The sequence below is a fragment of the Oryctolagus cuniculus genome, chromosome 17, assembly GCF_051225735.1.
Source record: "Oryctolagus cuniculus isolate XC-2025 breed Fujian yellow rabbit chromosome 17, ASM5122573v1, whole genome shotgun sequence".
Lineage (NCBI taxonomy): Eukaryota > Metazoa > Chordata > Mammalia > Lagomorpha > Leporidae > Oryctolagus > Oryctolagus cuniculus.
The window spans coordinates 61646999-61658608 of NC_142883.1; the positions used below are offsets into that span (position 1 = coordinate 61646999).

At 48.9% G+C, this 11610-nt stretch overlaps 2 long non-coding RNA genes across 3 annotated transcripts in view; one reads left to right on the top strand and one right to left on the bottom strand.

The window, feature by feature from the left end:
* The window catches only part of LOC149121269 (uncharacterized), a 142062-nt gene that overhangs the window by 104061 nt on the left and 26391 nt on the right, over positions 1–11610 (top strand). The window lies entirely within an intron of this gene.
* Positions 5578–9211, bottom strand: LOC149121270 (uncharacterized). The gene is made up of 4 exons (XR_016224097.1): positions 9104–9211; positions 7469–7536; positions 6987–7011; positions 5578–5632 (listed from the first exon to the last, which is right to left on the bottom strand). It is a non-coding gene; the product is annotated as an uncharacterized LOC149121270 (long non-coding RNA).

The following is an 11610-nucleotide window of genomic DNA, read 5'->3' on the forward strand; positions in this document are numbered from 1 at the left end:
ATGGGTGCCGGTTTGAGACTCGGCTGCTCCACTTCCAATCCAGCTCTCTGCTATGGCCTGGGAAAGCAGTAGAAGATGGCCCAAGTCCTTGGGCCCTGTACCCGTGTGGGAGACCTGGAAGAAGCTCTTGGCTCCTAGCTTCAGATCGGTGCAGGTCTGGCTGTTGCGACCATCTGGGGAATGAATCAGAAGATGGAAGACTTCTCTCTCTGCCTCTTCTCTCTCTGTGTAACTATGACTTTTGAATCAATAAATAAATCTTTAAAAAACCATAGAAAGTATTGCTGTAAGAACGGATTGAAAAGACCACCCTGGCAGTGACTATTCATTGAGGATCAAATGGGATTCCTCCTGAGGGGTTGGTGGTGGTGGTAGTCACTAGGGTGACTGCTCTCAGATCCTTTAAGTTCTACCTTTGCTGAGGTGTTTCCCTGTGATGTGCTTCATTGGACAAAACCATATGAAAAGCAACCAGTACGGATGATGATAATTTAATACCATAATCTGCAGAGGACTGGTGAGGAGAGATGTGGCTGGTGAGCTGTGTCTCCTCCTGCGTTGTTCAAGCTTCCTGTGGTTGGAGAAGCTCCAACTCCTCTGCGTCCCGCCCTCCACATTGCAGGCTTCCAAGGAGCAAAGGAATCTGCAGGAAGACACAGGAATGGGGATCAGTGAGGAGGACAAGGACGCGGCAGCTGGTGCAAGGGGTGTGTGCAGAACTCGGAAGTTTTCTGTGACCCTCGAAGGTGACCCTAGGCTGTGATCTGCCCAGTGATTTGGGCCATCAGTAATGGAGGCCCATTTGCTTGTGATATGGACATCCCACAAGAGTGAATTCCTGGGGGCCCACATGTGGTATAACAGGGTATTACCACCTGCAACTCCCTCATCCCTTATGGCGTCAGTTCAAGTCCTGGCTTCTCCACTTCTGATCCAGCTCCCTGATAATGTGTCTGGGAAAGCAGTGGAAGATGGCCCAAGTCTTTGGGCCCCTGCACCCATGTGGGAGACTGGAAGAATCTCCTGGTTCCTGACTTCAGTCTGGCCAAACCCCGGCTGATGTGGCCATTTGGGATGGAAGATCTCTCTATGTCTCCATGTCTCTCTCTCTCTCTCTCTCTCTCTCTCTCTCTTGCTCTCGCTCTCTGTAACTGTGCCTTTCAAATAAAATAAATCTTTAAAAAAAGAATAAATTCACCTAGACATTCACCTGGGCAGCCTTCAGGGAACTGGCCCATTAGGTAGTGAACCTGATGCACAGGAAGTGGGAACTCTCTTAGCCCTCAGATGCACAGGGAAAGGGAACTCTCTTGACCAACTTACTTGGGTCCTGTGAGGAGGAGGAGGTCTGATGACACAGGAAGGAGTACTGACCCTCCTCACTCTGTTCATACCCCAGGATCCTAGCTTGTGACTGACAAGTTAACTATGGAAGACTTCCCAGAGCTCTTTGAGTTCCTCCCCTGATCAAGCAGAACTTTCTATTCTCCCCTGATCGCAGAGATTTTATTAAAGAAGAATCATTTTGGGATTGGAATTGTGGCATAATGAGTTAAGCCACCACCTGTAATGCCAGCATCCTATTTGGGATGCAGTCCAAGTCCTGGCTGCGCCACTTCCAATCCAGCTCCTTGCTAATGGATGTGGGAAAGCAGCAGAAGATCGCACAAGTCCTTGGGCCCTTAAGCTGATGTGGAGGATCCAGATGAAGGCTGGCTCCTGGTTTTGGTCTGGCCCAACCCAGGCTGTTGTGGCCATCGGGGGAGTGAACCAGTGGATGGAACATCTCTCTGTTTCACCCTCCCTCTCTGTAACTATGCCTTTGAAACACAAAAGAATCATTTTTTTTGGCGTATAAACCCAAACATTATTGCTTTTGTGCATATCAGCATTGAAGGGGTGACGGAAAACACTTCTTTTCAAAAGGTCATAAACCCATGTGCATATATAATTTAACTATAATTAGAGCACAAATAAAAGGAACACAAGGGATTTATAACTCTGCTCCTCTTGCTCTTCAAAGTGAGCTTTGCTTTGAATTGCCATCGTGTTTCTGTGTGAATTAGACAGATGCACAATTTTATATTCCTTCCAAATAAAACAATCCAACCATATAAATAATCCTTCTTTATCAGCCTTTTACGAAAGCAGGTTGAGGGCCCCAATGGCTTAGGCAAATCCCTATAGCTCTTATGTTTTTTTTTTAAGATTCATTCATTTATTTGAGTCGGAATTACACAGAAAGAGAAGGAGAGGCAGAGAGATAGAGAGAGGTGTTCCATCCGATGGTTCACTCCCCAGATGCCGCAATGGCCAGGGCTCCAAAGTCCGAAGCCAGGAGCCAGGAGCTTCTATTGGGTCTCCCACATGGGTGCTGGGGCCCAAGCACTTGAGGCATCTTCTTCTACTTTCCCAGGCCATAGCAGAGAGCTGGATCGGAAGTGGGGCAGCTGGGACTTGAACCAGTGCCCATATGGGATGCCAGCACTGTAGATGGTGGCTTTACCTGCTGTGCCACAGCGCCGACCCCATCTCTTTGTTCTGTGCTAGCCTCTGTAATGTCAGGATAAGTTGGGTGCCCACAGGGATGCAAAGGTGAGTGCAGTGGGATGTTCTCCTGGAGTGAAAAGGAGCCTCAAAATGCGACTCTCTCACCCCCTTCCTAATCATCCTGAGCTGGAGGAGGTCAGGGATGGCCCTGTGTCTCCCCATGGCAGAGAGTCTCCCTGTTGACTTTGGGGCTGGGCAGGCAGGGATGTGGGCTCTGGAGGGAGATGTTCACAGCTCTGGCGGCTCTCCCCAGAAACACACGGCCAGCAGCTCCCTCTGATGACGTTCGTGTGCCAGTCCTCCCCTTCCGATGAAAGCAGCCACTAGGGGCTCAGCCTGGGAGCCCTAGGGGCTGCCATGGAATGGGGATGTGTCCCTGGGACCACCTCACGGCACATCCTTTACTTGCCTGTGTAGATCCTGAACATCCATTAGTGTCTACTTGATGGATCAGGGCTGACGGCAGCCTCTCCACTACTGGGCTCCATTTTGTTGGCTTCCCTGAGGTGTCACAAAGAATGTGAAGCAGTGAAGTCCGTGTGCACTTATTTCTCTGCCCCCCATCTTCCTGCTCCAAACTCACATTTCCTGTTCTTCTTGGTCAAGGTCCTCCATGTCCAGAAGACTTTGGGAATAGTTCACGTCCAGGGAACATGTGGACAGCTGGAAAGAAGAAACAGTGTGAGTTTCCTGAACCAGGCATTAAAGAAAAGCCCTTTCTTAGGGGACATGGAGGCCAGAGTCATACTTCCCTGGAGTCCTCCCTCCACTGACACTGGGACCCTGCCTGCCTGTCCCCAGCCCAGCTCCCTGTGTGGGCAGTCAGGTTGCTCAGCACCGTTTCATAGTGCAGTCCAGGGGTGAGGAGGGCAAGGCTGATGAAGGGAGAGGGGAGGGCTGCAGGGAGACTGGATCAGCATCCACAGTGCAAGGACATCCACTGCCTGGATGCCACCAGGTCCTGCAGGATGCGAATCATCCACTGTGGTGAGGACGGAACATGGGAGAAGCAGGACCAGGGGCTTGTGAGCAAGAAAGCGAGAGAATCAGAAAAAAATGAAAGAGGAATCACTCACCCCCCGATTGCCACACCCAGTGGAAAGTTCAGGTGCTGCCCCATAGCCTTCCATGTGCACCAGAGCAGGGGTGTTGAGGTTGCCAGAGAGAAGGAAAGGGGAGAGTTAGACTTGAGGTGAGGACTCGGATCCCTGCTGCTGGTTGGATGATGTGGGCCAGCCTTGGGACCCCATGTCTATATCCCTATCCCAGGCCTGGATGTCTTCACCTCTGCAATGAGCAAGAGGATCTCAGAACGTTCACCTCTTCTTCCTGCCCTCAGCTCCCATGACTGTGGCCAGGAAAGGACCCCCGTGTCATCTTGTTACTCCATAGGGAGCCATGTCCATGACATGATCTCTGTAACACACTGTTTTCCACCCTTCGTCTTTCCCTTCCTCTATTCTCTCTCCTAATTATTGCCAGTCTCCTTTGCGTTCGTCAGCCTGCACGAATCAAATTGCCATCGGCTATGAGAGCTTTGTAGGCAAAATGAAAGTTGTGCTGCCACGTGCAGATGGCACTGTGGTCATGCCAGCGTCCCCCAGAGCACTGGTTAGTGTCCTGAATGCCCCACTTCTGATCCAGCTCCCTCTTAAAGGGCCTGGGAATGCACCAGAAGATGGCCCAAGTGCTTGTCCCCTTGCCACCAATGTGGGAGAAGTGGATGGAGTTTCAGGCTCCTGACTGGCCTGGCACAGCTCATGTATTGGGGCCATTTGTGAAGTAAACCTAAGGATGGGAGAGCCCTTCCTCTTGTTTCTCCTTCTCTTTCTAATACTGTGGGGCTTTTTAAATATTTATTTATTTATTTGAAATGAGGAGTTACAGAGAGAGAGGACACAGAGATCGTCCATGTGCTGGTTCACCCCTCAGATAGCCGCAATGGCTGGGACTGTGCCAGATGTCAGGAGTCAGAAGCTTCTTCTGAGCTCCCATGTGGGTGTAGGGGCCCAGGGACTTGGACCATCTTCTGCTGTTTCCAAGGTGCATTAGCAGGGGGCTGGATTGGCAGTGGAGCAGCCAGCACTCAACCCAGCTGCCATATGGGATGCTGGTACTGCAAGCTGCCACTTAACCTGCTTCACCATTCGCCAACCCAGAACCCCCAAACACACATCCTCTGTGAAGCCTGCACAACCATGCTGCATCTCCAGTGGCAGCTGGATGACAGCCCGTCACGCAGCCTACTCCAGACACTTGACTTGGGCGAGATGTGGAAGCTGAGATGAACTCAGGGTTATGCCCTCTCCTCACAACTGGAAGTCAGTCAGCCCAGAGGAAGTATTTAACTCGCCCAGCCTGGGCAGGCCTTGTAAACTGGAGTAGACAATGAGGACAGAGCATGAAGGTGCTGATCCACGGACTGGCCATGCAGAGGGAAGGGTCCACTAGTCACTGTCGGCTGGCACTTGCTACAAGGACTCTGTGGGTTCCAGCCGGTGCCTGTGAGAGAGGGCGCCCACTGTATCCCCTGTCCTCGATGCAGCAAGGAGCCCTTCCTCAGAAGCAATGCAGCACCTTGGTCTTGGACCTGCCAGCCTCCAACAGGAAGAAAGAATTTCTGTTCCTTGTGAATGACTGAGTGTCAGGGGTTTTGTTGCTGCGCACAAATGGACTGACAATGGTCAGTGCCAAAGTCAAATACAAATCTCCTGCGCTAAGTTCCTAGTCAGTGCTGTCCCTCATGACACAGTGGATTTCAGCTTTGCCTTGGCAAAGCCAAGGATGGTGGGTATTAGAGAAAATTACATTTTTCATTCCAAAGGAAGAAAACTCAGTTCTCCTCATGCCCATGGAAATAAAACCTGTTGCTACTGTGCCAATCCCATAGAAGAACAAAGCAGACTTCTACGTACACTTCCTCTCTTTCCTCCTGACTTCATGTGTCCTCTCAGGAGTCCTAAGAGGCAGGTGTACTCCCATTGTTCCCTCTTAATGACCCCCGGTCCTTATGGGTGTTGCTCCGTACCTGAAGAGACTTCAGCTTCACTGTAGGACTTGGAAATGCTCTGTGAGGCCCAATCTTCAGAGACACAAAGACAGACAATAAGTGTTCACAGAGGTGTCTCACCCATTCCTCCCCTCACCCCTATGCAATCCTGGATCACACAGCATGACCCTGCTCCCCCTCAGTGCTCTCAGCCCCTTCCTGAGCTCTGTGGCCCTGCCCCTCAGCCAGACATTGACCACAGCTTCAAGTGTTCCAGTGAGGGAGAGGAGCTGATGGCACCTCCTCTCAGTGCCTCACTTTCCCCACGCCTGAATGACAGTGGCTCCAGCCTCCATCTGAAAACTCCCAGAACCCACTGTGCTGTGCATGCTCTGAGCTTGATGAGTTGCAGGATGGGTCCTGTGCTGGGTTGAGAGAGAGAGTTCTGGAGCAGGCTGGGCTGAAGAGCACTTTCTCCAGTAGCAGTTACTCTTCCCTCTGGCCTGGTCAGACCTGGGCAGGTACTCGGCTCAGTGTGTGGTTCAGCGGGCAGCACACGGTGAGCACGGAGTCTTTCCAGCCCTGAGCCAGATTCCAGTCCAGGGTGTATTCCTCACCTGCTCATGGGCCAAGGGCCAGGATATGGATGCGAATGTGTACTAAGATAGAACAGCCCTGGCCAGTGTTCTTATAGCAGTGAGTGTCAGGACACAGATGGACTTTGTCCAAGATATTTTGGATCCACTGAACCACAGATGTCCTTGGGCCACAGAAAGGAGTAGCAAGGGCTCCTGGACTGTGGGATCCATGCCCTCCCTGCACTGAGCCTGCTCTGTGCTGGAGCCTGTGGTCCTCCCACCTGCCCTGTACTGCGGTGTACTGCAGCTGTGATGTGACATGACTTCCAGGTCCCCCATGTTTCTGCCAGACAACTCCTGGCCAACATCAGACACATAGCACTTAGTGGACATTGATCTGGGTGTGGAGGGATGTTTTCCCTAGGGAAGCTTGTGCAAGGAATTGAGGTTAATTAAGCATAGTAGGAGCTGCGCTCATGTAAAGTGTACAATTTCATTCATTTTACACATGCCTGTAGCCATGGGGTGAGTCCAATAGGAGTAATTTGTTACTGAGATACTGACAGAGGCTTCTGGGGAATATGACACTAGGGACACATGCAAACTGCAGAACTCACACATTCAGAATCACATCCCATGGATACAGACATAGACATACCCACCCCAAGCACAGAATACACAGTATCTTCCAGGGACCATAAGAAAGGGCCACAACCCATCAACAGGGATATCACTTTATGACTGCATCCCCAGTTCCCTTTCACAGCAAGGAGCTGGCATCAGGTGACCATGCATGATAAAGTAGTCCCCCCTATGTCACCATCTGGACTATTCCTGCTACAGGGAGTGAGTGATTCCAGAGTACGTACCATTTGTCATTCCTACTGCGGTCACCTGTAATTAGAAGACAACACTGTAAGGAACAGATCGAGCTGTGTGCCGTGACCGCAGGTCTTTCATTCACTTGGTGCCATTGAAACCAGATGGGGAAGAGCAGTCCCATGGAGGGAACCCCAAGACAAGAACAGAGAGATCCTAGTTCACACCAGCAGACACGAGCTCTTCACACATGTCTGTTCGGTGCATTTTGGTTGGCAGTATTACAGAATTCGCAAAGGAAGGGATATGGTGCTGAGGAAAATCTTGCTATGTCCAGTGCCAACTGGTGCTGCCATTTTGCTCGTTGTGTCCTGAGTCAGCCCTCAGTAGATACAGACTCTACTGCAGTTGCTCCCATCAAGCACAGGGTGTGTGATTGACCCTATCAGTGTTTGGATTTTTCTTTCTGTTTTATTAAGAAAGCAGCCAAGGAAGGAGCGTTTCTGTTTTAGAGAAAGATGGGGCACCTCACCTCAGTGTGTGGAGATTCTTTATCTGCTGTGTCAGCAGGAAACTCCGCCTCTGCATCCTCCTTGGGCACTAGGAGGAAATAGGGTAACTGTCAGTACAGGTGGAGCTGCCCCTCAGTGACCCGAGGAACACTGATGGACATGGGCGTGGGGCGAGGGTTAAGGCAGAGCAGACAAGCAGGAAAGAAACGAGAAACAGAGCCTTTGGCTTTCTAGCAAGAGGCAGCTTCGTCCAGGGAAACAGTCCACTGAAATCGGGTCAGTACCACCGTGATTGCAGTATTTCAGGAAAAATCCTAGGACGCCTCCTGTCTGTTGAGAACCGGACCTAAACTCCCACTGCTGCCTTGGTGTCTCTAAAGGTCATTTCTTCTCCTGGCACTTACTGTATTTGAATACATCACTTCTCCTATCAGCTTCTGAACATGCTAAAAAGCAACCTTTATTGGGAGGAGGGACTCCATTGTATGAAAACATCCCATTATATTCAGGTATTCCACAGTCCCGCATTATCAAAGCAATTAAATAAGATTTAAAACACTGAAATCCAAATGTATTCCTAATGTATTTAATGGGTTTTGTAACCTCTTTGTCTTTCTTTTCTATATGATATGTTTATGTCCATTGAATGGGCTGCCCAGGCCTGCTATCTAAAGCAACAGTGGGATAGTTGATGAAAGAAGTCAGCCTGTGGTGGGCAGTGGTGTCTCTCAAAGACTGCACAGGAGATTTGAGACAAGGGTGATGGACACAAGGCTCACAACTTCATTGTAGTTTCAGTCCTTATTTTGCGCTGTCTACTCAGGGAGAATTCTACTGCTGGGTTTTAGCATTTAATTCCACAGCTTGTGTTGATCATCTGTTAAATTCAATAACATTTCTCCCTTATCTTTCTCTGCTTTGGCAAGCTGCTGAGAAAGAGCCTTGGCCTTGCCAGAGGTTTACCTTCACTGTCAGAATCTGAGTTGACCAGAATTTTTGTTTATGTTTCACATTCATGATGATGTAGAAGCCTGCAGTTCAGTGTACCCATTGCTTCTTGTGTTATTTGATCTCGGATCTCAGCTTGTAATCATGTATAACATCTTGGATCTCTATGGTTATGATAACTCTTGGGGCATATGTAAGTCCTGGACTCCGTATCATGGTGTTGATAGTTATCTCATGGCTGAGTGCTGACTACAGCTCAGTAGCCAGGAGGTCAGGGTTCATACTTGCCTCTCTCACTGGGACATGAATGTCTTGGGCCACTTGTTTATGTATCATGTCCATGTAAGGAATGGAAATGGAACCTACCCTTCAGACACATGTGGGGAGAGGGTTGAACGATTCACTTACATAAAATGCAGAGGGAGATCAGATATTTTTTTGAGAACCAAGACTTGAGTTGTGCACGTGGAAAAACATGTTCTAGGGAACTGCACACACACTCACACACACACAAATGCTTTCAAACACATTCATGACCACTCATATAGATCTCACAACACTGATGCACACAAACCCAACACCATCTACATGGGAAAGCTATTTCCAGGGCCTGCCATACGTAGCCATAGATGTCCCTGGCCCATCTGTTTCTTTCTCCACACTCCCAGTCCTTTTTCCACCAAGAAACTGGAATCAGGTTGGATCACCAGAAGAAAGCAGGCAGGAAGTTCCCTCTCCCATCCCTTCGATCGTTCCTCAGCAGTGGAGGGATTCTAGAATATGTAGGGTTTTCACTTGCTCTTGAGGTCATCTGCAATCAGAGAAAGGAAGTCACTGTGGGACAGCTGTGTTTGCACAAGTTTTTCCTCTTGCTGACCTTGGGAAGCCTGAAGGGACATAGTGTGTGAGGCAACTGCCCTCAAGTAGAGCATAGATGACACTTGTGTGCCTGCAAGATACAAGCTTTCCACATGTCCATTTAGGTTGGCAATTCTTTTTTTTTGACAGGCAGAGTGGACAGTGAGAGAGAGAAACAGAGAAAGGTCTTCCTTTGCCTTTGGTTCGCCCTCCAATGGCTGCCGCAGCCATTGCGCCGCAGCTGGCGCATCGCGCTGATCCAATGGCAGGAACCAGGTCTTATCCTGGTCTCTCGTGGGGTGCAGGGCCCAAGCATTTGGGCGGTACTCCACTGTACTCCCGGGCCACAGAAGAGAGCTGGCCTGGAAGAGGGGCAACTGGGACAGAATCCAGCGCCCAGACCGGGACTAGAACCCAGTGTGCCAGTGCCGCAGGTGCAGGATTAGCCTATTGAGCCATGGCACCGGCCTAGGTTGGCAATTCTAACATTGATTTGTAAGAACAAAAAGCTGGGGGATGGCATTGTAGGGCAGTGGGTTAAGCCACCCCATTTGATGCTAGCATCTTGTATCAGCATACCTGGCTGCTTTTCCTATTAATGTGCCTGGGAAGGCATTGGAAGATGGCCCGTGTACTTAAGTCCCTGCTACCCACATGGGAGACCCAGGTGAATTTCCTGGCTTCTGGCTTCATCCTGGCCTGGCCCTGCCTATAATGGCCATGTGCGAAGTGAACCAAAGGATTTAAGATCTCTCTCTCTCTGTCTTTCCCTCTTGCTTTCTGTTACTTTGCCTTTCAAGTAAACACTTGACGGGCTTCATCATCTGCCCAAAGTAGATGCTTCACTCGCAGGACCTTTGAGTCATTGGAGACTGAATCCATTAATCTAAGTTCATATTGGAGAAGGTGTAGTTACACCTGCGGGTGTTCTTTGAAGATGAAAAGGCTGGACCAAGATGGGAGACAGCCAGGAGATGGTGGGGGAAGAAATTCAAGCACTGCTGTAGCTATCCAAGAAGCCCTGGGTTCCAGGAAACCAGAGGAAGCTGGGAACAGGCAAGGAAAGGTTGTCCCTGGTGGATTTCTGAGGGAGTCTGCCATGCCTACACCTGGCTTTCTGACACCCAACCCTCAGACATGAGACAGCATTTCCTGCTTTTCAAACCAACCAACCAACCTGGTCCTTAGTTATGGCCACCCTAAAAACCAGTACAGACACCTTCAATCAATGAGACTTGATTTGCATTTAGAGCAATTTCCATGAATTTAGAGCAATTTTACATGAAGAAGTTTCCGAGGTAGACCAAAGTGTGAGCCCTATCACACACTGTACTTATTTAAAATATTACAAGTCATACAGAATATGCTACTAAGTCATTAAGGGATTGCACTAGAGTTCAATAAAGGAAGATTGCTTGAAAAATTCCCCAACAAGTATGGAAGCCAAATAACATACTGTCCAAAACAAATGGATCCCTAGTAGACCCTGTGGTAAATTTAAATTATTGTGAACAAAACAAAACGAAAACATCATTTGTGGGTTGCATTGAAACAGTGCTGAGAAGGAAAATGGTGCCACTGAATGAAACATATTAGAAAATGAAGGTGCCCTATGATAATAAGGGATTCTTTTGGCCTGGGAAACCAGAGGATCAAAGGGCAATTAATGTAAATTAGATGTTAAAAAACGGCAGTTTTTCTCAGAAATCAATGTAATAGAAAATAGGAACTCAACAGAAAAAAAACAAAAAGTCAAAAATCGTTTCTTTGAAAGCTCAGTAAGATTGTGACACCTCTCCCTGTCCAAGCTCAAAAAAGAAGAAACAGTGTACTGCTACATCCTTACCATGGATGGTGTGGACAGTAAATGGAAAATAAAGGAGTGCTTTGCATACTGTGTGCTCACAAAATGGACAGATCCCATGAAACAGACTGATTCCTTTTAGAGTCAGAAACCACTTCTGCTAGCCAAGCTGAGATCTAACCAAGCAGAAGAGGCCTTTGTAACTAGGGAAGACATGAATGCATGTTTGCAACAAAAGGTGTCAGACCCAGATGGATCCATTGGCCAATTCCAGCCAGTTCTTACCAAGAAAAACATTGTCCCCAAACAAGGAAGCAGGAAGCTGTATATACCTGGGAAAGTTGCACAGACCCTCACACCTCACCCCCACCCCACCCCTGTGCCTAAGCTCCCTGTGTGAGATGTGGAAATATTGATATGTTCTGTTCGTGGTTTTGAGCTCCAGGGATTAAAAACAAGTGAAAACTTTCCAAGTTGTCGCTTCACTATTGAATTTGTTCAGTCTTCAAATGCCTGGAAGAATAAGTGAGCCATGTGGGGGTGACTGAATAC